The sequence below is a fragment of the Schistocerca serialis genome, chromosome 2 (assembly GCF_023864345.2).
Source record: "Schistocerca serialis cubense isolate TAMUIC-IGC-003099 chromosome 2, iqSchSeri2.2, whole genome shotgun sequence".
NCBI classification, from domain to species: Eukaryota; Metazoa; Arthropoda; class Insecta; order Orthoptera; family Acrididae; genus Schistocerca; species Schistocerca serialis.
The window spans coordinates 256,990,891-257,018,474 of NC_064639.1; the positions used below are offsets into that span (position 1 = coordinate 256,990,891).

General features: G+C 43.3%; 1 protein-coding gene across 1 annotated transcript in view; it reads right to left on the bottom strand.

Moving 5' to 3' along the window:
• LOC126457020 (glutathione S-transferase-like) overlaps nucleotides 1–27,584 on the bottom strand; it is a 350,438-nt gene that overhangs the window by 194,871 nt on the left and 127,983 nt on the right. Inside the window, exon 2 of the mRNA XM_050092991.1 lies at nucleotides 2,731–2,802. The gene's annotated coding sequence lies outside the window, so the exon portion shown is untranslated. The remainder of the gene's footprint in view (nucleotides 1–2,730; nucleotides 2,803–27,584) is intronic.

Genomic DNA, 27,584 nt, shown 5'->3' on the forward strand with positions numbered 1-27,584 from the left:
CAAGCAACCGTAAGGTGCGTGGCGGAGGGTACCCTGTACCACTACTTGTCATTTCCCCTGTCCCACTCGCAAATAAAGCGCCGGTAAAACGACTGTCTGTACGCCTCCTTATGAGCCCTAATTTCGCGCGATGTACGTTTGTGGGAGCAGAACTGTTATGCAGTCAGCTTCAAATACCGGTTCTCTAAATTTTCTGAATAGTGTTTCCCGAAAAGAAAGCCACCTTACTTCCAGGGACGCCCATCTGAGTTCCCGAAGGATGTCCGTAACACTTAAATTTTGTTCGAACCTTCCGGTAACAAATCTATCAGCCCTTCTCTGAACTCCTTCGACGTCTACCTTCATTCCGATCTGGTACGGATCGCAAACATTTGAACAGTACTCAAGAATAGGTCGCACTGTAGTCCTATATGCGGTCTCCTTTACAGGTGGACCATTCATTCCTAAAATTCTCCCAATGACACAATGTCGACCATATGCCTTCCCTGCTACAGTTTTAATATGCTCGTTCCACCTCATACCACTTTGCAGCTTTACGCCCAGATATTTAAACGACTTGATCGTGTCAAGAAGGGCATTAATAATACTGTATCCGAACGTTACAGAATTGTTCTTCCTACTGATCCGCATTAACTTGCATTTTTCCACATTTAGGACTAGCTGTTATTCATCACACCAACTGGAAATTTTGTCTAAGTCGTCATGCATCTTTCTACAGCCGCTCAACTTCGACACCTTGCCGTACACCACGACATCATCAGCAATCAACCGCAGGTTGCTGCCCACCCTGTCCGCCAAATCATTTTTGTATATAGAGAACAACGGCGGTCCTCTCACACTTCCCTGGGGCACTCCTGACCATGTCCTTGTCTCTGATGAACACTTGTCGTCAAGGACAACATACTCGGTTCTATTATTTAAGAAGCCTTCGAGCCACTCATATAACTGTGAACTTATTCTACATGCTCGTACCTTCGTTAATAGCCTGCAATGGGGCACCGTGTCAAATGCTTCTCGGAAATCTAGAAATATGGAATCTGTCTGTTGCCCCTCATTCATAGTTCTCAGTGTAACATGTGATAAAAGTGCAAGCTGAGTTTCGCACGAGCGATTCTTTCTAAAGCCATGGAGATTCGTGGATATAAGTTGCTTAGTCTCAAGAAAGTTTATTGAATTCGAACTGAGAATGTGTTCAACGATTCTGCAGCAAACAGAAGTTAGGGATATTGTTCTGTAATTTTGCGGATCCGTTCTTTTGCCTTTCTTATATACTGTAATCACCTGAGCTTCTTTCCAGTCGCTTGGGATTTTGTGTGGGCGAGAGCTTCACAATAAATGTAAACTAGCTGAGGGGCCAATGCCGTAGAGTACTCTTTATGAAATCGAACCGGGATTTCATCCGGACCTGGTTTAAATCAAATGGCTCTGAGCACTATGGGACTTAACTTCTGAGGTCATCAGTCCCCTAGAACTTAGAACTACTTAAACCTAACTAACTTAATGACATCACACATATTCATGCCCAAAGCAGGATTCGAACCTGCGACCGTAGCGGTCGCACAGTTCCGAACTGTAGCGCCTAGAACCGCTCGGCCACTCCGGCCGGTCCGGACCTGGTGATTTGTTTGCAAGTCTTTAAGTTGCTTCCCTGCGCCAGGTATGCTTATTTCTATGTCGTCCACACGGCAATCTGTCACATGGTCAAACGACAGTCTTTGTAAGCTACTGTCGTCTTCAGGCCAAACGCTGTAGAATAGAAAGCCTTTTAACATATATCCCCAACTGTTATGTCCTCTTTTGCAACAGTTTTGAAGTTCAGGCAAAACAAAGAGAGGACGGTTCTCTAAAAGTAGCTTAAGATGACGCATTATTATCTGAAAATGGATGGATACCTTTCCTGCTGCATCGTACAGGGCTCCTATGAAAAGAGATAAATATTTTCACGTCGGTAATAGTTGATTACACCAGCTCTGCTTACTTCCATTGCGGGTCTTTCAGTGCCACAGACCGCCTTGTTAGCCCCTGCCAATGGTGTCATTCGGATACGATATGGACGGACATGTCGTCAACATACCGCCTTTTTGGCTGCTGTAAGTTTGGAACTGGTACTTCTCACTCAAGTAGCTGCTCAACTCGTAACACGGGTGTGAATAGACCACGTTTGACTCTTCTCACCAAGGAAAAGTCCGCCCCCGGTAGCTGCGCCGGCGCGGTACCTCAGCGTGTTCGGTCAGAGGGTTAGCAGTCCACTGTAATAAAAAAACTGATTTAATCGATCAACAACGAACTCAAACAGATTTCTTACGACGTCCACCCCGAGCAGATGCAACCAACGAAAGTGTACAAAATGAAACTAAAAAAAAAGAGTGGTCAGCGCGACGGAATGTCAATCATCAGAGTCCGGGTTCTATTCCCGACTGGTTCGGAGATTTTCTCAGAGACTGGGTGTTGTGTTGTCCTCATGATCATCATTTCATCCCCATCGACGTGCAAGTCGCCGAAGTGGCGTCAGATCGAAAGACTTGCACCCGGCGAACGGTCTACCGGAAGGGAGGCCCTAGTCACACGACGTTTACATTTTTGACCAAGGAAAAATCCATGGTCCTATCGGGAATCTAATTAAGGTGCTTCACATAGCAGACTCGCTGACCACTTAGGTACCGAGGCGAACACAGTTGGTTAAGAGAAGACGCATGTGTTTTTTGTTATGTCTGTAGCGACAGACGATACCTGTGTGTAGAAAGCACTCTCCTCTTTAGCAGCAGCTCCAGTCGCACAACGAATTTCACCAGTCGTACAGATCTGTTGAAGAAAGAAAGAAACAAGGTTAGAGTCTTCATTACTTATCTCGATACATACGAGTATTGTTGATCTGTCTACACATTTATTTTGGAAATAAACGTTCCACAGTTACACTTTGTTTTTATTTTATTTATGCATCTTTCAGTTTTTGCTACTATACTGCGCATCAGAATTCAAGGATCACTTTTTCGAAATCGCGTAATTCGCACCCACTTTGATGCATAGGTTTGAAATTTGGCTCAAAGGTGCCTACAAGCTTCCAACATAATGGTGCAAAGCTTGGCGCCCTGCGACATCACCCTCTGGCTAGATGACAGTTCAAACAACAAAGTGTCTACACGTAAGGTGTGTTAATTACATCACAATGCCACCGTGGACGTGACACACGATGAGATACCTGTCACAATCCTTTTTACTGTAATTTCACACTTCTTTTGACTCCTATGCGATAGAAATCACTCAGTTTTCTTAAGAGTGGCCGAGAAAAACATTCCAAACACACCGCCGCTCAGAACTGGCACGAAAAGGGCTCAGGGGTTGGCATAAACACTTCAATGAAAGCACTCCTTCCTTTGTGGCGTTGATTTCCACACATTTCTCGGTCGAAATCTACAGTTCGCAGTGCGATGAGTGACAGGAAAACGTTCTTGACAATCTTTGACGCTGGTGGCACCATCGGTCGATTGAATCCCCTCTACAAGGACAATGCGGGGCTGCCGCCCCATTAAACATGATGTGACCTCTTTGGAGCGCAGAGCGACCGCAGTTTTTGCTCTAGTGTACAGGTCGTAATAAGTAGTGATCTTTAGCACCAGTCAACGAAATTCTAAGGTAGTCTGAAGGAGCAGATAGTGCTCATGCTTTTTCATCCCTCCTATTTCACACTCTCCTGCGGCGTGATCACTTCGTGTTGCGACATTGGCTCATGTGTGAATACAATGGTAAAGAGCCTCTAGTTCAGCAAAATTGGCACCCACCCACCTGTACAGGCGGAACCCATGTCGAGAATACCAGTCGCCTGCAGGCACGCTACATTGCTGCTCTTTCGATGCTACAATGCTGTCCTTGCGCTTGATAGTAGCCCATCTGGAATCAGAGTCAAAGGGGTTGCCGGTTTGCAAGCGCCTAGGCCTTTGTCATGATTTAATCTCTACAGGCCCATTTTTAAAACTCTCAATAAAGATGGGTGGGTGTCACCTAGGGCTTTTCCAAAGTGGGAGGTTCTTAGAGGGACCCCTCTGCGATTTTATTCGTGCATATGTCAATCTCGCATTCCCCTGTGATCACTCACAAGAGGACACAAAATAGGAGCGCTGCAAAAGCATAAGCACCCTCCTCTGCTTCGGATCACGTTCAGATTTCGTCGAATGGTTTTGAATGGTTGCTAGTGGTTCCAAACTGTACACGAAAGCAAAAATCACAGTCGCATTGTGCTCCAAATGGATGCGATCACTTCCGATGAAGATGCAGCCCCAAAATATCCTTAGAGAAGGACTGAAACGCCCGAGGTTGCCACTAGTGTCTAAAGTTGTGAAGAATGTTATCGCACTGCGAACTTTCCTTTTTGACCTCAAAATGTGTGGGAACCAACGTCTCAAGGAGAGAAGTGGTTTCATCGACGCCCTTTACGCCACACCCTGCAGCCTTTTCGCGGCGATTTTGAGCGGCGGAGTGCCTGGAATGTTTGCCTCGGCCACTCATAAGAAAACCGCGTGATTTCAGTGCTGGGCGTCGTGGTTCTGGCCTCCATCGCAGAGGCGTCAAAAGAAGGGATGAAATAGACTGTGACAATTTTCCAATCTGTGACACGTCCACGGTGATGTTGGACAGAACTGTGGCGAAATTTGGTGCCAATTTGACATCGCCGGCCGGAGTGACCGAGCGGTTCTAGGCGCTTCAGTCTGGAACCGCGCGACCGCTGCGGTCGCAGGTTCGAATCCTGCCTCGGGCACGGATATGTGTGATCTCTTTAGGTTATTTAGGTTTAAGTAGTTCTAAGTTCTAGGGGACTGATGACCTCAGATGTTAAGTCCCATTGTGCTCAGAGCCATTTGAACCATTTTTGTGACATCATTAGCGTACCTTCCACGTCACATGAACTTCTGAACTGTGACCTTTTTCGCATGTTCAGCCCCTTGTTCTCCTGAAGCGTCGTCATTTCGAGTATTTCTCCCACCGCACAGTTTCCCATTCGACTGGGAAAGAGGTATGGTGGCTATCAAATTTCATTAATTAAAAAAAATGTAATAGTTCGTCAAATTCTACTAATGTAAGGGGACGCACGATGAATGTGGCATACAGCCAGGAGATAGCAGGGCGAGTGTAACTGTCAACACTCAGAATCGAAAGTGGCGTGCCACAGCCACGGTCACTGCCGAAACGATATTTATGTCTGCAGTAACAGTAACCACAGCCGGACGGCAGCACCCACTGAAATGGTAGTTGCCTTGCTTGAGAATCATTTTCAAACGAGGTTGAACGCTTCCAGAAATTAGGAAGACCTTCTGTAGCATCAGGGAAAAGCAACACTGGTAGAGAGACTCACGAGAAATCCCTGAGAAATCAATATGTAAGCGACTTATGCACAGGATCAAGGCAGTCGCAGTCAGTACCATGAAGGAGTGATTTCCAGGAAGCAGCTAGTACAACAGGCGAGTCGTCGAGGGCAGTCACAGAGTAGTACTTTGATGCTGATGTACACTCATGCTCATAAACTAAGGATAATGTTGACACATGGTGAAACAACGCTCCGGTGGGCGGTTTGCGGGTTTAAATCACCTCGGGACATGACCATGCGGTGCATTTGACCTGCCGTCGTCTCACGGTGGCGCTGGCAGCAGTCCACACATGCAGAGGTGTGTTGATGCATGTCAGAGTAGCCTACGGTGCAGCGAGTAAGTGTGAAGATGTTTTCAGAAGCGCTAATGGTGACTGTGTGTTGAAAATGGCTCAAAGAACACTTACTGATGACGTTATGAGGGATAGAATACGAGGGCGACTGAAGGCTGGTCAAACACAGCAGATCGTAGCACGGGCCCTCCGTGTGCCATAAGAGTTGATCTCAAGATTATGGCAACGATTCCAGCAGACAGGAAACGTGTCCAGGTGCTACAGTATGGGATATCCACAGTGTACAACGTTACAAGAAGATCGATATCTCACCATCAGTGCTCGCAGACGGCCACGGTGTACTGCAGGTAGCCTTGCCCGGGACCATACCGCAGCCACTGAAACTGTTGTCTCCAGACACACTGTCTACAGACGAATGGGTAGACATAGTTTATTCGCCCAGAGACCTGCAGTGATCATTCCATTGACCCCTGGTCACAGGAGAGCCCCTAAACCCTGGTGTCAAGAACATAGTACATGGTCATTGGAACAGTGGCCCCAGGTTATGTTCACGGACGAGTCCAGGTATAGTGTGAACAGTGATTCCCGCTGGGTTTTCATCTGGCGTGAACCAGGAACCAGATACCAACCCCTTAATGTCCTTGAAAGGGACTTGTATGGACGTCGTGGTTTGATGGTGTGGGGTGGGATTATGATTGGTGTGTGTACACCCCTGCATGTTTTGACAGAGGAACTGTAACAGGTCAAGTGTATCGGGACGTCATTTGGCACCAGTATGTCCGCCTTTTCAGGGGTGCAGTGGGTCCCACCTTCGTACTGATGGATGATAACGCACGGCCCCACCGAGCTGCCATAGTGGAGGAGTACCTTGAAAAGGAGATATCAGGCGAATGGAGTGGCCTGTCTGTTGTCCAGTCCTAAACCCCATCGAGCACGTCTGGGATGCTCTCGGTCGATGTGTCGCTGCACGTCTTCACACCCCTAGGACACTTCAGGAGCTCCGACAGGCACTGGTGCGAGAATGCGAGGCTATAACTCAGCAGCTGCTCGACCACCTGATCCAGAGAATGCCAACCCGTTGTGCGGCATGTGTATGTGTGCATGGTGATCATATCCCACATCGATGTCGGGGTACATGCGCAGGAAGCAGCCACGCCCGGGTTCCCGGGTTCGATTCCCGGCGGGGTCAGGGATTTTCTCTGCCTCGTGATGGCTGGGTGTTGTGTGATGTCCTTAGGTTAGTTAGGTTTAAGTAGTTCTAAGTTCTAGGGGACTGATGACCATAGATGTTAAGTCCCATAGTGCTCAGAGCCATTTGAGCAGGAAGCAGTGGCGTTTTGTAGCACATTTGTTTCGGGACGGTTTTCTCAACTTATCACCAATACCGTTGACTTACAGATCTGTGTCGTGTGTGTTCCCTATGTGCCTATGCTAATAGCGCCAGTTTTCTGTAGTGCCACGTTGTGTGGCACCACATTCTGCAATTATCCTTTATTTATGAGCATGAGTGTAGTAAAAACTAAGGGAAGTCTGTCCACGTTCGACTGTGGACAACGGATCTTCCGATAAGTATTCAGAAACAGTTATTATCTTGAGTTTCCTACCTATTAGAAAAGAACAAGCTCTATAGAGTTTGTGTCCAGTAATACGAGTAATAGTACTTTCTGTATGTCGGACTATACAGGGGAGCAAGTAATTTCTCGCACTTGTCTCATAGTGTGAATAAGACATCTAATTGTGTGAGTCGCAACGAGAAATTATTGGTGTATTCTGTGTGTCAGAATATAGAGAGGAACAAGTGCTGTCTCGCATTTCTTTCTTATTGTGGTTAAAGTATTTGTACATTGTCGGAACGAGTTGCAAGCAGAGTGCTCATCCCTGATGGCGAACTGTAGAACCGGGGATTGCTGGAAAGGACTGACATAGGGTAGAAGGGTGCAATCGCTGATGTGTAAAGGTATAAAGCCACTGTGAAATACCTCTATGAATAAGGTTGAACTATTGAGACATAAATTGTATCCTTAAGTGTTTGCGCCTTATTCACTTCCTTCAAAACCGACAATTTCTCCTTTCCGTTCCTAAATCAAGTAAGTGCCCTAGGAGATTTTCTCCCTCTCACTCTATTAAAGATAACGTAGTAGACCTTAGCCCTCATTGTCATCAACATCCGAATCGTGCCACCCAGGCGACACCTTCACCTAAAGCTAGGATGAAACCGGTGTCAGGATGCGACACAAGTATTCACTAAAAATAGTTGGCTTTATTTTTACTAAAGGTAGGTAGCTCAATGCGTTGGATTCATAACTAACACCTTACTATATGTTTATCATGAAATCGCACAGTTAGTCAAGTACCTGCACTTAATTGACAAGCGTTGTGTTCAAGAAGTGATGGTGTGTAACTTGCTGTTCGCTACTTTGTGGACCATCCATTCTAGCACAAGACAAGTAGCTGAAGGTCAAAAAAAGTTTTGACCTTGGAAAGACAAAGGGATGTGACGCAAAAGCATTAGTACCGCATGTTGTTGCAGCCGGTTGCAGATAGCGTCAGTTGTACATAGAACAAGTGTTTGTTTCTGCTCTCCACAACTATTAATACGTTACGTCAGTAACTGATGAACTTTCAACGACCATGGATCGCATTTATTTACTTTGAGGATCCTTAAAAGCTGATATCGATGACAACAACATCAGGGAATTCTCCAGGTTCATCCTGATGAATCACAAACTCAATCATTTGAAGTTCCTGATTGAAAGGCTAACGAGCAATAAGGAAAAGTTTTTAAACGACCGTGGGACGTCTGTTGTAAGTGTCGACAAGATGTGCTGTCAGTTGAAGATACATCTGCAACGGTGTAAGCCTTCCCAATATTTTTTACTTTAATCTGTGAGTCCATAAGAGTATATGACCCATGTTTTTGAATATGTGAATAAATGAAATCTGATTGTAGCGGCCGTCACGAAAACAGCACCTCAAGGTCATCTCACCATCTCACAGAAGTGCTGTTTGTGGTAATTTCATGTGTTAGGAACTATTCCGGAAAAAATGTTGGACATCTCCATTTTTAGTCTAGAACACGATGCAGTACTTTCTAAAAGAAAATTATTGCCAGCTACTTCGGAAAAAAATTTAAAACTAACATGTTAGAAGAAATTTTGAAGAATAAAAATGTTTTACTTCATCCTGTTGGTAAAATAGAACCACTGATATATTTGTGCTGAAAAAATATATGAACATCCTCAGAGATTACAGTTGCGTGTAACACACGATTTTGTTGTGAAAACGTAAAAATATTTCGCGATAAAAAGTAAAATACGGTAAGAGGTGCGGAACTATTCTGTCTGTGCAACGAAAAATGTCATGATGAATTTGCATTTTGTTGGACCTTATAAAAACTTCCAGAGAGAGAGTCGTTCAGAAAACTGTAAAATTAATCTTGGTAACATCAGAGACATCGTTATTGTATCGTGCCACGTATCAACGCATTTCATTTGCGAGAGACTGTGTACGCTGCAGCGCGCAACTACTTGAATGTCGCCGACAGGACTTTTCCGACGGAACGCCTTAATACGACCGAGAGTATTCCATGCCTCCCGAAATTATTTTTTTATTTACAGCTCATACTGACCCTTGGCAACGGCCTTGCCGCAGTGGCTACACCGGGTCCTGTCAGATCACCGAAGTTAAGCGCTGTCGGAAGTGGTCGGCACTTGGATGAGTGACAATCCGGGCAGCCAAGCACTGTTGCCTTTTTTTGGGGTGCACTCAGCCTCGTGATGCCAATTGAGGAGCTACTCGACCGAATAGTAGCGGCTCCGGTTAATGAAAACCATCATAACGACCGGGAGAGCGGTGTGCTGACCACACGCCCCTCCTATCCGCATCCTCAGCTGAGGATGGTACGGCGGTCGGATGGTCCCGATGGGTCACTTGTGGCCTGAAGACGGAGTGACTGACCCTTAGTCACTGCATACATTATCCAAATCACCGATTTTAGCTATACAAAATTACTGTATTTTCAGGCAACACCTCTGTACATTTTGTGAAAGCCAAATTTTATCGAAGTATACTACGAGACCATTGTAATCAGAAGCAATAAGTGCATGGTACACAAAACTTCGTTTTGCGGCTATAATCTCTCCGGTCTCCATTAAAAATTTTCGGCCACCATTACGCTTCCTGAATCAAAAAACTAGTGAGTGGAGAAGACAAAGGACGCAGGTCTCTCAGCCAGAATAACATTTTTCACCCTGTATTTTATAGCCAGCGGACTGTTCCACGCACTAACCTTTTTGTCAAAATAGTCAAATTCCGTAGATTTCCGTTTTCATTTATACCCTTTCCTTGGTGAATTAAAACACATCTTCACATCTAGAGATTTGCCAACGTTACTGCACTGTTAATAAGGAAGACAGTCGATTCCAAAATATAAGGTTATTTGTCATTTTATGAACTGGGGCAAAAATTATATTATCCCTGCTTTCTTCACTGTCAGCCAGATCAGTAAAAAAAACTCCAGTACATTTCGTTATAAGAATTTTAGATCGTTTCCGAACGTCTTTGCGCCCCCTACACAGTACCTTACTTCCGCATATCGCTCACTACCAAACATAACGTCAATGCACCGTTACACGGAAGACTGGAACCACACTTGAACACACGATATCGGAAGTAAACACTGCACATTCACCAGGTGCTGGCCAACTGCACTGCCAATAGTGTGGCAACAAAGCTATGAGGCTGGCGAATCCCAGTGCTTAGCCTCTGTGGACTGAAAGCAGCGGGTGCGGCCTTGAGGAGTCTAACTTTGTAACGTCCACTCTAACTATTTTTATGGTTCACTTTGGAAAGAATTTTCGGATAGCGCAACGTAATGATTAAAGGGGGTTTGAAAAGAGTTAAATCTAGACAGAACTGAAACCACAATACTTACAACAGAATTTGTGGATCTACTCACCATCCACCCACCAATCCATCCATCCATATATACATATAGATCACACGCTATAGATGTAATTTCTGCGATGGAAATGATTTTACAAACTGTATCCCGTAACACTTGACTAACTGAAATGGCCTGAGCTAGTATGATAGGAGAATTTGATTTCGAAGCCTCCATCTCTGCAACCACATGTCTTGAATTTCAGAAGTAACAAGAACTTTCCTGCGTAGTTGAAAACTTCATTTAAAATAAAAACCTCATCAGTGCTGAGGGCATCTTATTCTCTCTCGGCTTTAAATGCCGCTAATGCGAATATAGTGCATTCGAGAGCGTAGCTCTTCAGTGAGCAGCTGTAGAGATATGCAACAAGTGAAAATTTAAGTTAAATAAAGACCAACGGGAGTGAAAACTAAATTAGTAACAATCCCAAATTATGATCACTCACAATATATTATTCGGTAATTGAATGCAAATTCTCATGTTTCATATGCAAATCCCATTCAGCGATCCACATGGCTTTTCATGACCATCCATATAGAATAGACAAAACAAAATCACCATAGACTAACAAAAATGCTCAAAATACTGTTTGATGAGTGGAAGAGCATTGAGATAAGTTACTTGCAAGCTTGGATGGCTGAATAAAAATTGGACATTGGTCCTCATAGATTCTAAGGAAGCTGTGAATTTGAACAAAGACCAAACATCGCCCACATGAAAGTATCTTGCGTAAAGAAATATAATGTTCCATAATTTAAAGAGCCACTTAACGTACAAATACGTCAATGCAGCGTAAGCATGCGAATCAGCAGTCATCTCACCATAATCCAGAACGAAGCCTCTTCAGTGTGTCAGTTTCAGTATTGAAAGACAAAGCGTCTATGTTACTGAGATCGGCACATCCTCACAACCAGTAAGCAGAAGTAGAGAGTACTTTTTCTGCATCTACTAAAGAACAGATATTGTTGACGATCCACAGACGTACGAAATAATTCGAAATTTATTCGCTGACTGCGAGTTCTTTGACATTAGATGTGTTAGATGCACTACTTGACATTGCTGACGATCCACAACTGTACGAAATAATTCGAAATTTATTCGCTGATTGCAAATTCTTTGACATTAGATGTGTTAGACGTACTACCTGTTAGTGCAGTGGTTCCCAACTTGGGGATAACTACCCCCTGAAGATAAGACGGAAATTTCTGAGGGGTAAAACCAAAATGGGATAAATTATGATTTAATGATCACTATGATTATTCTTTGAAGTTATCACTTTTATCATTATTATGGTACTCTCTAACATGTAATTGATCATCATATTCATCAGTAAAAAAAAAAATGGTTCAAATGGCTCTGAGCACTATGGGACTCAACTGCTGAGGTCATCAGTCCCCTAGAACTTAGAACTAGTTAAACCTAACTAACCTAAGGACATCACACACATCCATGCCCGAGGCAGGATTCGAACCTGCGACCGTAGCGGTCTCGCGGTTCCAGACTGCAGCGCCAGAACCGCGCGGCCACTTCGGCCGGCATTCATCAGTCATTTGACAGCAACTGCTGGATAAAAGGCTTCTCTAGACACTTCCAAGCATTGAGGTCTTGAGCGATACGAATCCCTTTTTACTCCCACATATTTCCTGTTCCCCTCAACATGCCTTTCTTTGCTTTGTCTTCTCAGTCTTTTGTTATTTCTTGGAATCCAGAAAAGAACTACCTTTGGCCATTTACGATCCTTGATAATGTCCAGCCCACCTCCATATTTTCTGATCTCCATCATAATCTTCCGCTCTAGTTTGTTCCATAAACCATTTAGCTGCTGTACTGTCTCTCCAAACAATTTGTATCTCTCCACTGGTCTTGAGCTTCTCTCAAATTTGGAATGGTTTTCGTGTTAAAAGGTCAGGTTTCATTGACATGGATAAAAACTTCGTATCACTAATTATTTCTAAACAATCAGTTTCATACGCAGTAAAACGTTCATTTTGAAATTTTATTTATTTTATCAACAGCACGCGAGGTCATTTTTCTCTTGTGTTTATTTCTTTTGCTGTCCATCCAGTGACAGTAGTTATAACTAGTCGTCGTCTAATAGCCACTATTTTTCTGATTTGGAAAACTCACATGTAAATATTTGAGTCGTAAGACCAGTTTTTGTAAGACCAGTTTCTGTGAAAGAAGTAATATTTCTAGACAGTAAAATTCGTGCGAAAGCACAATTTCTTGGATCTCTGAAAGCCAACATACTCCAAACAATTTCCTTGAAGCAGAAGCGATATTATTATAGTGAAAGGTCGGTGTTTAGCAGCAACTATTAATGGAAGAACGCTTCAGAATACCGATTCCATTCGCAACAACTTACAAGTGTGAACGTAAACCTCCGACTACGGTAGCAATGAAAACAAAAGTGAAGAACTGAATAAACGTGGCGCATGGCTTACTGTGTGCAGTGATGGACACCAAACCAAATATAAAAAAACGCATTATTTTTTGATGTAGTGAAATACGTAGAAAATTTCGGAGTTTCAGTTGCTTCTTCATTAACTGTGTATTAAAAATCGTTGGGCAGTTAAAAAGAGGAATTTTAATTATTTTTAATCTAATGTTTAATTAGGTTCCAAACTTTATTTCGAGTTATTGGATGTTATCTCATCTCGTTCTGGGGTAACGATCTAAGAAAGGTTGGGAACCACTGTGTTAATGGCACATGAAACTCTGTGCCGGATGATTATGTTGGTGAGCATTATGTCATGAATATAGGTGACTATGGTATAAAGATATAGACATTGTGACATATGTAGTTTTCAGTCGGTATGAGAAGCGTGCACGGATAGTCGAGGTGGTCATGCCTACCTCTCACGACAAGCGGAAAATCCAGGTTCGCATCCAGGTCCGGCGCAGATTTTCATACGTCATTAATAGGTAGTACATATGTAACTAATGCAGCTGATGTCAAAGAATTCAGTCAGCGAATAAATTTTGAAGAAGGCAGTGACTGCCGAAAAGTCACCCTTTCTATGTCGACCATGCAGTCTTGCGAACTGATTCCTTGCTATTGGCTGACTAGCGTCAAAGCTGACAAGAATTTCTGACACCTAACTCACATTTTGCTACCAGCGACATACTACCCTAGCAGACAGCCAGATGACTACAGGTTCTTTGAGACAGACAAGTGCCTATTGACGAGCTCATGAATACATAGCATGAAATGTGTCTAACACCAGACGACTTTCAATCGCAAGATGGAAACTGTATTCAGACTGTGCTGGCGAATACAGTATACCACGCAATATTCTCGATATAGCTGTTACAGTATTTAAGAGATGATAACATTTAATGAAAAATTACAGGTTTGAAGACCACCACACCGTCGTAAAATTGCTGTAAACTGCCACAGGAGAAACACATGTTGAGGATGAGGTCTTTGTGGGTGGGTTGATTAGATTAATATTTTTTTTCTTGCTCTTGAATCTGAAGTGAATGTATTTTATGTGAAAGCTGCTATGTGAATCTCTCTTTCAGAAAATCCTGCATTACCTGCAGCTCTCTCTTTCCAAGTATTAATCCCGACTGGCGGGGTCTGCTTTGATGGTTAATCGTATTTGGCATTCTAATTGTAAGGGGTGGCTAATGCTCTTCCTGCTCCCACCCCATACCCCCTGGGATGGAATTTGTGTACCCCAACTGTCTGCGTCTAGTGTAATCCATGGAATAGAGCGAAGGTGTTCATATGTCTGTGAGCCTTGAAACTGAGGCGGGACGTGGGGACTAGCCCAGTATTCACCTAGCGGGATGTGGAAAACCACCTAAAAACCACATCCAGGCTGGCCTGCACACTGGCACTTCGTCGTTAGTCCACCAGGCGGATTCGATCCGGGCTGGTGCTCCTACCTGAGCCCTGGAAGCAGTGCGTTAGCGGTCTCGGCTACCCTGGCGGGTATGCATTACTTGCAACTATTATGAAAGAAACTGCACTTCTGGTTATGGTCGTACGATCATCAGACGCGTTACAGAATATTGGTGCAAAGACTGGAGTTCAGGAACCGTATGCCACCAGCTCTCTTCCTCTTGTCGGTCAAATACTGGCAATGAAAATTTCTTCCACTATCAGGATTCGAGCAGGCTACATCCAGCTGCGTTTGAGACCACTTCGGCGGAAGCACTCCATCTTCAGGCCACAAGTGGCCCATCGTGACCATCTGACCGCCGTGTCATCCTCAGGATGAAGAACGTGTATGAAGGGGCATGTAGTCAATACACTGCTCTCCCGGTAGTTATGACGGTTTTCTTTGACTGGAGCCGCTACTATTCGGTCGAGTAACTCCTCAATTGGCATCACGAAGCTGAGTGGTCCCCGAAAAATGGCAACAGTGTATGGCGGCCTGGATGGTCACTCATCCAAGTGCCGACCACGTCCGACAGCGCTTAACATCGGCGATCTGATGGGATCCGGTGTATCCACCGCGGCAAGGCCGTTGCCTACTTCTGCTGAAGAGGTTGTTAGTAAAAAAAAATGGATTACCAGTATCATCATGCAAATCTCAAGTAGTGGTGTTTACTCGCAAATGTGTGTGCAACATCTTGCTCTGGTTGCACTCCCTCTCTACAAATATCGTCCTGATTGGAGCGCTGGTGCAATCCCAGTTATATTATGTGATCAAAAGTATCCGGACACCTGCCTGAAAATGACTTACAAGTTCATGGCGCTCTCCAAAAATACACTATCGTATGATGTATTACCTATCAGCCTGTGAAACGAACAGCTGTAAATAAAATTTTTACGTGACTCTTCAACGAGAGAACTTTTTGAACAAATGAGATATCACATAATTTGTAATTAATTTAGTGTAAAATTATTTTAAGTGCTATCTTGTTGTTTCAGAAGAATGGACTTCAAAATAAAAGGTCAGTATATTAAAATAGTAGCATAGGGCGTTTGAATACCACGACCACCCCACGGTGAGAAACAAGAAAAGCAGAGGCGCCAGATGCAGGAAAGCATGAATACGCGCACCGCCCCACAGCGAGAAACACAATACTCAGAGTCGGCGTGAACTTGTTAAACGGAATGTTTCCGTACTACCCAGTTTACCGACGAACCAGCACTGAGATACACGCTTCGTGCAACATGCGTCTGTTCGCCGAACGAGAAACGCCGAATGTTACGAGTAATAACAAGTTCATGACAACGATACGAATGCAATGTCCAGATGACCGAGCGCGGTTGCGTGGTGGTTAGCACACTGGACTCGCATTCTGCAGGACGACGGTTCAAACTCGCGCCTGACCACCCTGATTTAGGTTTTCGGTGATTTCCCTAAATCACTTCAGACAAATTCCGGGACGGTTCCTTTGAAAGGGCACAGTCGGATTTCTTCGCCATCCTTCCCTAATCCAATGGGACCAATGACATCGCTGTTTGATCCCCTCCCCCAGATCCACCAACCAACCAATGTCCAGATACAGTTAAAATGTTCTCTGACAAGTACAAAATATCTGATGCACCGTATATAAATTGCTTATTCTTTTGTCTTGATGCCCTAGAAAAACGGTCATATCATGCATAAGACTAGTAAGCTGATTGACCAATTTTCCACCAGCACCATTATTATCCTCACATCAGTAGATGCAAAAACTGTCAAATTAATCCAGTATTTTAGTGCACAATGTAATCTGTACATATAACTGAGTGCTTATTTCACAAAGCTCTTATTTCTATGGCTTGAGAGGCTATGATGCAATATCTACGGGGATGAAACTTGACTGCAAGAAATTTTAATGACAGACACAAAGAACACATGAGAACATTGAAGAGTGAATGTATCGATTCCTTATAAGTTGGACAAATAATAGAAGAAAATCACCACGACTCTGCGATAAAAACAGACATGTCCGCTGTATGCCGTGATAACCAAAGAAAGAGGACGCTCACTCTCCAGGAATACTTCATACAGTGGTCTATAAAGAATGACGAAAACATGCTGAATGACCATAAAAGCAATAACGGAAGGACAATGTTCTAATGAACTAATTCGGGCATGGATGTGTGTGATGTCCTGAGGTTAGTTAGGTTTAAGTAGTTCTAACTTCTAGGGGACTGATGACCACAGCTGTTAAGTCCCATAGTGTTCAGAGCCATTTGAACCATTTTTAATGAACTAATTGACAGATTACCATAAACACCACCGAAACTCCCTATCCACCCCAACAATCTACTATCCAGCTACCCACTACAGTCACTATGATTTCTCAATGAACCCTGCGGCAAGGTCAAGTGCACTCTGCAGAAAGCAAAGTTATGTCCAGCGAAATGTTTTATCGTGACATACAGGCAACTGGAACTTATATTATGTTCATTGATGGCCTAAGGAAGGGCGAATGGAAACACAGAAAGAACAGGGACCATCAAAATAAGCGAGTAATTGAAGCCAATAGTAAGATAAGCTAAATGTGAAACTTCCTGGCAGATTAAAACTGTGTGCCAGACCGAGACTCGAACTCGGTACCTTTGCCTTTTCGCAGGCAAGTGCTCTGCCGACTGAGCTGCCCAAGCACGACTCACGGCCCCACGGCAGGTCGTGAGTCGTGCTTGGGTAGCCCAGTTCGAGTCTCGGTCCGGCACACAGTTTTAATCTGCCAGGGAGTTTCATAACAGTGCACACTCCGCTTCAGAGTGAAAATTTCATTCTGGTAACTTAAAGGTGCTGTCAGGAAACACTACTGTCTCACAACAAAATATATATAGCTAAAAAATTGTCTTTTATTACATACGCCACTGATGACACCTAATATGAACAGGTGTATTTTTGTTTGGCGGCAAACAAAAATTCAGTTTGCAAAAGTTAGTTCTTATACACATGAAAACAATTATTGAACTTCAGAACAATGTCTGTCAACAATTAGCGAATTTCTATTATTCTTATTTTTCACTTTCCTCAAGAACCTAAAATAATAGTATTTGTTGCCTGTATTACAGCGACCTGTTAACAGCTACTATGTCCTCTGTACAAGATTACTACTTTAATCATTAAATGTACCACTGATGCGCCGTTTGTCGAGCCTGTGATCTATCGCCTACGTGCGGGAACACAAACCTGCTTTGACTCTCTAGTAGTGTACATTGCCTGCTGATGTGGCTTCGTGACTCACCACGCTGTCAAAAGCGTGGCTGACATTTGATAAGTTTTTTACCTGTCAGTAAAGTTTTTGTTGTATAGAAAGCTTTTGGACTTTTTTCCACAGTATTTATGGTAATGTTCTTGGTAAGTGAACCGTGCCACTTACAATGACGCCTTCGAGCTGTAGGCGCTTTCGCTACCCTCGTCGAGAAAATGTAAGGCAGTTCTGTAGGCGAGACTGTACCGGCGTTCTATGGTGGCGGCTTGGGACGTAAATGTATTTGAACTGAAGAATTCGATTTCGCTTTCACACTGGCGCAGTCTCGGTAACAAAGGGAAACCAACGCACCCTCCACGCCAGAGAGGACGTGACCGGACTGCAGCGACTGGTTCGCCTTCGACAGCTTTCTGCGTCCAGTGCTTCAGGCTCAGTAAGAGCAGAGCCAGCCCCGAAGTCTACAATATTCAGTAGCACATGCTTGCAGTTTTCCCAGTCTTTTCAAAGTGTGAAATAAAATCGGAGGACGAAAGTGTAAGAATCGTAGTCATATCAGTTTTTGTTGCAAACTATTTCAGGTTGCGTTCTGCTGCAGGTAACGCGTCTATCCATTTTGTTTAATATTCCAACGCGACTGTAGCTCCATTCTGACAATATTTCAACGAAAAAGACCGCCGTGAAGTACGTGGACTATCTTTATCCGCAGAACTCGGTATTCTTCTCATTTCCACAGTATTTGTTTTTGAACTCGTGCACCAAAGATGTAATAGACAGCGAGGCTACTGAGAACCCATCTTGTGGATTCAGAATTGCACATCAGCATTATACAGAACTGTATAGACGTACCGACAGCTGCTAGATAAATTTATGTCATTGCAGCTGCAGCTTTTCTGTCTTTCACATCATCTTCACATACCTTATAAAGGATAATATTAATTTTTTTCTTTCTTCTTCATTTCCTTTTATACCCATAAAGCCAAACGTAAATCAGCGAGTAGCCTTGTGGCAGAGATAATGTTCTGATATAAAGAAAGAGAAGGGATACGCTCTTCAATTGATTAATTTTTTTCTATAAGTGGAAAGGGGGGGGGGGCGTATAACTAGCTCCGCCGTGCCAGTATTGTTTAAAAATGTGTATTACGACCGTATATTAAAAAGTTTTATAAAAGCTATTAGGAATGGAAGTTTATTAATGTATATTTACGTCAATAGCCGGCCGCGGTGGTCAAGCGGTTCTAGGCGCTGAGTCCGGAGCCGCGCGACCGCTACGGTCGCAGGTTCGAATCCTGCCTCGGGCATGGATGTGTGTGATGTCCTTAGGTTAGTTAGGTTTAAGTAGTTCTAAGTTCTAGGGGACTGATGACCATCGATGTTAAGTCCCATAGTGCTCAGAACCATTTGAACCATTTACGTCAATAACACCGATCTGTCCATCTTTTCGCTCGCGCCCGGAATCCTACATCGTGAGGTTCGAACAAACAAGAGGAATTTGCGCGAACAGCGGAGGGGCGATGCTGTATCGGCTTTGTCAAAAGCAGCACTACGCACAATGGAATTTCTGTGAAGAAGTACGTAACTTTAAATGAGGAATGTTGGTCTTAAATGTTTTGACACTGGAGGTCTGTTGATATTAGTACCAGTTAAAGTTCACAGAGGATATGTATAACTTCCAATTTCTTTCAATTATTCTTTCCAATTAGTTTATTTTTTTCCAGTTGTTCACGCAGCAATTATTAATCAGATTCTATTATTTTGCCCGCCCACCTGTATGACACTATTCACCCGAACATTAACACATTCGAGAAGACTGAATTCGTAAACTTGGGTAGAACTATAGTCAATAACAGATAACACACATTAGTAATACTTACAAAAAAATCGCAATAGTGTACATATGTTAACATTATGATTTCCAAAGATATCTATCACGCCACTCGGTATGATATATTCTTAAAAATCTCATTTGAACAAAACTTCCACAATAGCCATCTTTAATGGCCAACATGAATTGAAAGTGTAAACGGTCTGATTATAAACACGTACTTAGAACACACTAGTGTCACTCTTTTAGGTCTGATACAACGTAGATGGTCTGGGTGTTCGTTCTAGTGAGTATATTTAGTACATGGTAGCCACCTAAACATTCGTCTGTTTGTTAGCCTAGTCTATTTAGCCTTGCAACCTTAATGCCTGTGACATTTGTAGACATTATATTATCTTACTGACTGTTTTTTAAACTAGTTGAACAAGCTGTACTGAGGTTGGTGTAAGTGATTGGCTTACACTGTTACACGATCTACGACGTTAGCCAGTACTGTATCTTAGTTCTATATTGGCATTACATGTTTTTGTTCTGGGACATAAGTAATATCTTTACATATCCAGGCCATATTTGACCACATTCGATGCAGAGTGCATGGATAGATCATACGTATTATACCGTCCCCAGTGAAATACTAAAAAGAAAACAGTTTTTATAAAGAAGAGACATTTAAAAATTGAATAATAAGTGGACACTAGCCGCTTAGGCGAACATACATTTTTCTCTTGTATCCGTATTATAATAATTTCTCTGTGTAAATTTCGAGGGCAAAGAAATATAACAAAATGATCTAAAGACACGACAAGATACGCACTTTTGTTAAATTTTTAGTCGTCTTCTACTTCTCCTCTTGTCTTGGTTGCGTGTAGACGGACATCTTGCGAGTGCTGGCAAATGTAAGCATATTTGTACTAATTAAGCAGGTAATATATTGATTTAATATTATTGTTCACTTTTAATTTGTAAGAGGTGATCCCGATTTCATGTCCGCCTTCCCTGAATTAACCTGCATTCGAGTAATTTACAGTGCAACAATCGCAGCGGCCGATGCAGCCAACGACGCCATTACGTTGCGATATTAACTTATAAAAATTAGCGGAAGCGAAAAACTCGCCAGCTATTAACATAATATACATTTTTCTCCACAGCCGCCCGACGCTGCAGAAAATACGTAGCTTTAAGATTCTTATTTTCAGTACAACAGCCGAAAGCCAGAGCCAGGACTGCGACTACAATGCAATGGTTAACGGAGGTAAGAAAAAATACTCTTGCGCGTGTGTGGGCTGCAATTGTAATTAATAACTAAAGATTTTTTGCTTTAAAGTGAACTGACTAGCCAAGGAAATTAATATGAAAATTTTATTCCATTGTTCAACTTATATGCTCATGTTTTAAGATTCAGCGAGTCTAACGTTCATTAACGTAGCAAATAATTTCCACTGAAGATTAACATTGTTAGAAAATAGACAACTGCACAAAAGCATTTAATTGCAAATCAAAATTGAATGAAATATCATTCTGATTAAGGCCCAAAACGTAAGTCGGCAACAATCACCATTACCAATCAATTTCTGTAGTAAATAATAAATTAAACTACGACGGCCGACGGACACGAGAGTATTTTTTGTATTTTGTGGTTGTTGACCTCTTTGTCTGGATGGGACCAGTCGGTTTGTGGATTACATACACATTATTAGGTGTAATACGATTTTTCATGTGTATGTAATCCTTCTGAACGTCTCGATTCATATGAAGTTTGTTTCACGTTTGATATTACTGGTAACTTACCGTACGATCTACGGGTACTATGTATTATGTGGATGTATATTATTAGTTTCTGACACACAAGTTATGTAGTAGTTTTCGTGTGATATTTGTTTTATGATAGTACTTGATATATGGATACATTCACACATACTATTATTCACGCTCAATAATATCTTGTGGAGGTTTTCATATATTCTGTGTGTATCATGACACAGGTGGTTCTCTACATTTGGGCTTTTGACACGTTTTCGACACTTGTTTTATGCGCATGACATGGCCGCATACGGTTTTCACCTCAGAATTTTATAACTTCAGCATGAGATTTGTACTATCATTTTGATATCATTACCTCTATACTGACACTCAGATATTGTTGATGCCGTCCTTTTGCAAGGACTACTTGCACATAGAAACATATTTCTTTGGCTCTCTTATTTTTGATGTATTTGTAGTTTCTTTCATACATCTGTAGTTTTCTACAGTAGTTTTTGTATGGCTCTAAGCACTATGGGACTTAACACCTGAGGCCATCAGTCCCCTAGACTTAGGACTAGTTAAACCTAACTAACCTAAGGACATCACACACATCCATGCCCGAGGCAGGATTCGGACCTGCGACCCTAGCAGAGCGCGGTTCCGGGCTGAAGCGCCTCGAACCGCTCGGCCATCGCGGCCGGCAGTTATTTTTGTAGTTTGGTAGGTTACTTCAAGGTTTTGCAGTTTAGTGTATCATTTAACTGGCACATTTTAATTGTGGAATATTTAATTAATGATTTTATTAATAAATAGTACATTTGTGCACGGTATAGAGTGAAAATTTAGTATGGTATGTTAATATAATTCTATTTTTAGGGATGTGACAATGGATTATCGTTGGTTTTATCAAATAACTACTGTAAATTTACTTATATAGTACTGCTGTTGATTTTTATTCAAAATGTTGAAAAGTGTGTGAAATCTTATGGGACCTAACTGCTAAGGTCATCAATCCCTAAGCTTACACACTAATTAACCTAAATTATCCTAAGGACAAACACACACACACCCATGCCCGAGGGAGGACTCGAACCTTCGCCGGGACCAGGTGCACAGTCCATGAGTGCAGCGCCCCATCAGCAGCTGGAGTTGCGCCGTAAGGTGCTTGGGATGTGGTCTGTTGAGTGGCGTGGCATGACAGCCCCGAATAAACTGCGGGCTGTCAAGGAGACGACCGATGTGTGGCGCTCCTTCCTGCGGGCTTCTCGCAGGGACTCTGTAATCCTGTGTCGGCTGCGCATCGGCCATACCTACCTGACGCACGGCCATCTTTTGCGTCAGGAGGATCCCCTCCTGTGTCGGTGTGGGTCCCGGCTGACGGTCGCCCACATTTTATTGGAGTGTCCCCGACTGCGCACCCTCCGGCAGTCTTTCAATCTCCCGGGCACTTTGCCTTTGATTTTATGCGACGATGCCTTCATGGCTGACAATGTTTTACATTTTATCCGTGGTAGTCCTTTTTATGGTTCCATTTAGGGGGGTCCTGCACCTTTCCCTTTCTGTGTCTTTTGTCCTCTCGTCTCTCAATATTTGTTGCTGTTTTGGTGTGTCGTCGGATGGTTGACTCCCTTTTTTTTTGTTCTTGTGGTCAGTCAACCAGTCTCCGGCCATCTTCTTTTCTTCTATTTCTTTCTGTCTGGTGTTCGTCTGTACTCTTCTTTCCTGTAGTGTTCGTTGCCTAATTTATGTTCTTTAGCACCTGGGGGGGGGGGGGGGGAAGAGTCTCCCTCCCCTTGGGGTTTTATCTGCTCCGCGACTTTGTCTCGCCTGTTTTTGGAATGGGGGACTGATGACCTTAGCTGTTTAGTCCCCCTTAAACATCCCAACAACCACCACCACCACCACCAGCGCCCCAGACCGCTCGGCTAATCCCGCGCAGCTGATTTTTATTCTGTTTCTAACCTATCTTTGTATTTGCGTGGTTGGTAAGTAGATGATGCTGTCATTACTTTTCATGCACACGGGCCTGAAGATAGTGTACTGAGCCACCGAAACTGATTGCAACATAATAAAATAACGTCATAATGACGGCTGTAGGTGATCAATTTTATTACGTAACTTTCCATAAAAGCTGAGGACAATAGCTCACAGGCGACTACCTTCGCCGTTTTCGAGATACTCGTTCCCAGGCGCCTGGCCTTAACAGTCTGACGCCTATGTCGGTGGATTTCCCCATTTGTGACCGATATCGTCGCTAGAATGATTCTTCATTCTTCTCTGCTCGGCTCGTATCCTTATCACTTTTCCTTACAGAGTCCCGTGCCTGCAACGTCACTCAGCGGCACTCAGTCTCGTGGTGAGCAGTGGCCATCAGGTTTTGGCTCTTCAGTACAATGTACACTGATTATGACTACTGCCCACCCGCGACGTTGGATGCCCTCTGGTGGCATTGCGGGCACGTGACTTGGTAACAAAAGTATTTGCGGACGGGTGATCACCCTAGCGATGATGTGTGTTGCAAATGGGGAAATCCACTGAGACAAGTATTTTTGACAAAGAGCAGATTATTATTAAGCAGAGCCTGTGAACGAGTATCTCGAAAACGGCGAAGCTGGTCAAATGTTTACGTGCTACTGTCGTTGAGCAGTCATGGAATGAGGTAGGAAAGTGAAACTACCACTAGGCGCTAAATGGTTGGACGTCCACGACTCTTCATAGAACTTGGGGTTCGGAGGTTTGTCTGCTCTGTAAAATAGGATAGGTGGTGATCTGTGGCATCTCTGCGGAAACAGCAAAATGCTGGTGCACGCAGAAGAGTTTCGGAGCACTCCGTTCAAAAATGGCTCTGAGCACTATGGGACTCAACTGCTGAGGTCATTAGTCCCCTAGAACTTAGAACTAGTTAAACCTAACTAACCTAATGACATCACAAACATCCATGCCCGAGGCAGGATTCAAACCTGCGACCGTAGCGGTCTTGCGGTTCCAGACTGCAGCGCCTTTAACCGCACGGCCACTTCGGCCGGCCGGAGCACTCCGTTCATCGTACATTGTTGAACATGGAGCTCCGCAGCAGACCACCCCTACGTGTTCACATGTTGACCCATCGACATGATTAATTACGACTGCAGTAGACAGTACCATCGAGATTCGACAGTCGATCAGTGGAAACATCTTAGCTCTTCGGATGAACCGCAATTTTTCCTATACTAGGTCGATGGTCGTCTCACAGACTGGTGGGAGCAGTGTTACGCAATGGGAAACATTTTCCTGAGCTCGCATGGGACCTGTACTAGTAATCGAAGACACACTGCAGCTGCGAACCACTGCATCCCTTAATGCTTGATGTCTTCCCTGACGGCGATGTCGTCTTTCAGCAGTATAATAGTCCGTACCTCGGAGCCAGAACCATGATACAATGGGTTAATGGGTTCAGGAGCGTTATAGTGAACTCATTTGATGTCTCGGCGACCAAACTCGCTTGGTGTAAATCCTATGGAACCGTTCTGGGTAGCTATCGGGCGCCATCAGCGCGTATGCAAATCAGCGGCCCGTTATTTACTTGTGCGTAGACATCTAATGCCACATCCCTCCACAAACCTACCAACAACCTGTCGGTTTCTTGATATGCAGAATAACTTATGTATTTCGTTGCAAAGATGGACAAACAAGCTATTAAGCAAGTGGTCATAATGTTTTGGCTTACCAGTGTAAGTGCTGCATTTTCTACGCTGGGGTGTAACTGATCTTTTTAAAGTGTCATATTCACAAATTACTGGAATATATGTCGTGTAATTAGTCAAATAACGTCGCTATCTTCATTTGTGTCCACAGTTTGGTATAACCTATAAATCCAGTTATTATCATAACCCTGGCAACTAGCTACATTCAATCGGTACTGAATACGAAATGCCTGTAAATACTCACTCTCTGTTGACAAGCCTGTAGTGTTTGGAAGGTTGGTCAATTGGCAAATGAAACTGTAAAGCACATTGTAAGGCGACTGGTTGCACTTTCCATACAAATCATTCGGCATCATCCTGTCACGTCGCAATGACGCGCTATTCACTGTCTTGCAAACTCAAAAATCCCATGACTACGACATAGAAATTCACTGGCTGCGACAATGACTACCAGGTCTAGTCGAACATCACTATAGTCTTGTAATTGGTTCTCTTAGCATATTCCGGTGGCAAAGTCATAAATGTTTGAGACATTTCGCATACCCTAAGTGTTTAGGGTGATTTAGCTCACCTGTTTACCTCCAGCTTTTCCGCATACGTTTAATATATCGTAATTCTGTTTTTGCTCAGATAAATTATGAGATATCGGTATCAACTTCGATTTTTCAAATGTATCAGTCAGTTGACTTGTACTCACAAAAGTATCCCAACACTCCGTGTGCAAAAAGAACGACAATCCTGTGAACGTGCAAAAAAACTGTCATTGTAAGAGTACTTGAAAGATAAGCATAGCATAAAACCATTGGCTCACGGACCGTGCATCCGAAAGTTGAGCGTTGAGTGTGCCGAGTTTCTGACGTCATAGCGTGGAATAGCACGTTGGGGAGTCTTTTCCGAATGTGCGGAACAACATCTAGCATTTCAGATATTCAGAGTCTGCGCTGACGAATGAGATGGCAGGGGGCCATCTAAGTCACATGCATCTCCCTTTAGTACAGAAATATGTGGCGCCATATTGGCTTGTAGTTAAAGCCAAGTGCATATATGCCGTTTCTGAGCACCAGTAAATTGAGGATTTCTCGATAACCCGTCGTTAATTGTATGATTCGTTGTAATAAAATGACGAGAAACGTCGCATACGTCGTTAGAGAACTATTGTAACTTGCGTATTGTGAGAGTATGCCGTTTGAAGGCAACGGCACATTGAGGATTAATCGAAATCGCATTGTTCTTGGTACAATTTTTATAATTCAATTTCAGTTAGTAACATAGCTATGATTAATGTTTCCAGGATGATTATCAAATATTTTGTTTTGGCCAAATGGGTAACATCACTAATTCGGAAGAAAATGTGTGATGTGTTGGAGATTCGTGTTTCACTACAAGCAAATATTTTTTTATTAACTTTCGCGTTTTTAATAGGTTCTGATACTTTCTTATTAGTTTAATTGAAGTATGTTCTATAATTTTCGATGTTATGTAATTAGAAGTGCGCTCTTTTTGTAGAGTGAGTTTGTACGATTGGCTTCATCTACAGGAAACGTTGCACTAGTGCCAGAAATAAATTTTGCGCTTTTTTTCTTTTAAGTTTTGTGTTTCATGTATTGTAAATATTCTGCTATCTGAATAAGAACTGCGATCAAGTAACAATGACCTTAGGGTTACTAAAAAGTGAGAATGATGAAATAATTGCTATATTACTTGGAGAACTACTGTAAATTTGTATAGCACTATTTGTAATTGACCTTTTATAAGCCGATGTCCTTATTGATTTGACATGGTACTTTCCTTTTTCCCTTGAGACATGTCCCTTGATATTGAAGTTTTTATTTATTTGTACCACAGACATAACAAGTGACTAGCATACGGACAGTGGAAGAAATATGTGTTTTAATAGAGCTAACGTACGAATGTTACGCTCGCCCATTTCGTAAACAGTGTGATCTACAAGCCAGATAAGGCGGACAGTTGTCAATGAAGCACGTTGCTATCGCGTATACCACATTGGTGCACACGTACCGTATGCACATGTCGCATCGTTTCTGTACGTTCAGCAGCACATTCAACTCGGCACGCTCAAACGTTGACATTCAAAAGCAGGGCCCGTGTGTCGACATCTTAAGAGCAGGCTTGCAACGAGCAGAGTGGACGAATTAGATGTTCTGGCAACCGTTTCTCGTAATCCGCATGTTAGCTCAAGAAAAATTGCAAGCGCCTATGGAATCAGTCCCCCCCACCCATTAACCATGGACCTTGCCGTCGGTGGGGAGGCTTGCGTGCATCAGCGATACAGATAGCCGTACCGTAGGTGCAACCACGACGGAGGGGTATCTGTTGGGAGGCCAGACAAACGTGTGGTTCCTGAAGAGGGGCAGCAGCCTTTTCAGTAGTTGCAGGGGCAACAGTCTGCATGGTTGACTGATCTGGCTTTTTAGCACTAACCAAAACGGCCTTGCTCTGCTGGTACTGCGACCGGCTGAAAGCAAGGGAAAACTACAGCTGTAATTTTCCCTGAGGGCATGGAGTTTTACTGTATGATTAAATGATGATGGCGTCCTCTTGGGAAAATATTCCGGAGGTAAAATAGTCCCCCATTCGGATCTCCGGGCGGGGGCCACTCAGG